The sequence below is a fragment of the Sinocyclocheilus anshuiensis genome, unplaced genomic scaffold, assembly GCF_001515605.1.
Source record: "Sinocyclocheilus anshuiensis isolate Anshui unplaced genomic scaffold, SAMN03320099.WGS_v1.1 scaffold447, whole genome shotgun sequence".
Lineage (NCBI taxonomy): Eukaryota > Metazoa > Chordata > Actinopteri > Cypriniformes > Cyprinidae > Sinocyclocheilus > Sinocyclocheilus anshuiensis.
In genome coordinates, this window is record NW_015552615.1 from 2,151,232 (window position 1) to 2,153,220 (window position 1,989).

Below are 1,989 nucleotides of genomic sequence, written 5' to 3' on the forward strand. Positions count from 1 at the left end.
AGTCTGGCGAGTAAACAAAAAAATTTACTAGCCAATGGCGATTATATTGCCAAGGTGTGCGTAGAGGGTTGAAATGTATCATTTACTCAAACCTGAATGACTTATGCCCAGTTCAGACTACACGATGTTAGCCCGATTTTGCCACGATTTGCTTGACGTAGGGTGCCGTGGGGATTCATAAACGACAATGGGCATCAGGACGCAAGATCCAATCGTTTCAGCTCATGTAGTGTGTCATAGTGGACAACAACCAATTGCGCGTCTGCGATGCTTCACGACATCACGACAGAAAGACTAGCATGTTTAATTTTCTTTCCGTCGTCCACGACGAGTTCTGTCACATTGGTGACGTTGACCAATAGCAGCACAGAAGCTCTTTCATACACAGGTTTCAAACATGGCGAAACGAAAGAGAGATGATGGTGCTGCTAGGTGGAATTATGAGATGGAGGAAAGGTTCGTGGAGCTGTGGCAACAGTACTCCTGCCTGTATGATGTGTCATCGAGGGACTACCACGACAGAACAAAGAAAGAAAAATGCTGGCGAACTATAGCGGAAGCGCTTCAGCAATGTTTACACTGTTGTTTTTGGAAGTCAGTCGCTAGTTCCGCCTTCTCGATGACATCACGCACGTCGTTAAAGACGACACGCGATGAATGGTTGGGAAGCAACGTGTAGTCTGACATGTTTCTTGTCCAAGACACGACAAGATTTCAGGAGTCAAAATCGTGTAATCTGACACAGTGACTATCGTGACCGACAAAAATATCGTGTAGTCTGAACCCGGCATTAGTTTCTTTTGTATTTTGAAAACTGTTGGTAACAACGCTGTTTTGGTTACCAATGACTTCCATTGCATGAACGAAAAATTTTTTTCTTAAATTATCCTCTTTTATGTTCCATAGTTTATGTTAGGCCGTTGTAGCCTAAACATTTATGTGTAATACATTTATGTTGAATTAAATAAAGTATTTATTTCTAAAGCTACTATTTATAATGCCTACTTAATACTTTATCATTTAACACAAAAATAGCTTTAAATCATCTTTTTTCATTTTATTTCTTTTTTATTGTAATTTGTGATTAATTCGATTAATTAATCGACACATCATGTAATTAATTAGATTAAAAATTTTAATCGACTGACAGCCCTATATATATATATATATATATATATATATATATATATATATATATACACACACACACACACACTAGATTAAAAATTTTAATCGACTGACAGCCCTATATATATATATATATATATATATATATAGATAGATAGTGTCAGCAATGCTATTGTGTTTTATTCTATTCTGCAGTGACTGTATTGATCCTCACAGTGCATATAATGACACAGATGATGCAGGGTTTGCGTGAGAATCAAGAGTTATCTCGCTCGTCTTTTCGTCTTTAGCCAGCTCAGCGCCTTGAGTCAGGTTAATTGCACTGGCTAATTTCCAAAAGATGAGCCTCGCAGATTCACTCTGCTAATGTCTTGCCAATTTCACATGAGTTCAAACCCAGTTCACGCTGACAGTAGCCTTTTCTTCACCTTCAGAAGTCCAATTTTCTCCACGACCCAAAGGGAAATTCAAAGGGTGCTCTTCTATTCTGTGCCTAAATAACCATATTAATGTTCAGGCTGTGTATTTTCTCTCTCGGTTCGTTCCTCAGCATGAAATCCAATCTAAGAGCAGCTCTCTGCAAACCAGATACTAATGAAAGCCACATAAATGAAGCATAACAACTAAAATGAGCAGTCAGCAGCTACCAACAAATGAGTTTTTAGGCCTTTACATTATTTCACAATTTCATTGCATAAGATAGACCCGTACATGCCTCTCTTGTCCTCACGCTTGAGCCTCTGAACACAATAAATAGATATCTACCACACTATTTCTTGGCTCCTGTTCTGTGCATTCAAGTGTGAAATACAGAGGCTGATGCAGCACAGAGCATCCATTACCAACACTGCATTCACACCC

General features: G+C 38.7%; 1 protein-coding gene and 1 long non-coding RNA gene across 2 annotated transcripts in view; one reads left to right on the forward strand and one right to left on the reverse strand.

The window, feature by feature from the left end:
- The window catches only part of LOC107666139 (uncharacterized), a 22,008-nt gene extending 20,468 nt beyond the window's left edge, over positions 1-1,540 (forward strand). Inside the window, exon 3 of the long non-coding RNA XR_001631638.1 lies at positions 1,529-1,540. This is a non-coding gene — a long non-coding RNA (uncharacterized LOC107666139). The remainder of the gene's footprint in view (positions 1-1,528) is intronic.
- Positions 1-1,989, reverse strand: part of pacsin1b (protein kinase C and casein kinase substrate in neurons 1b) — a 35,026-nt gene that overhangs the window by 25,597 nt on the left and 7,440 nt on the right. The window lies entirely within an intron of this gene.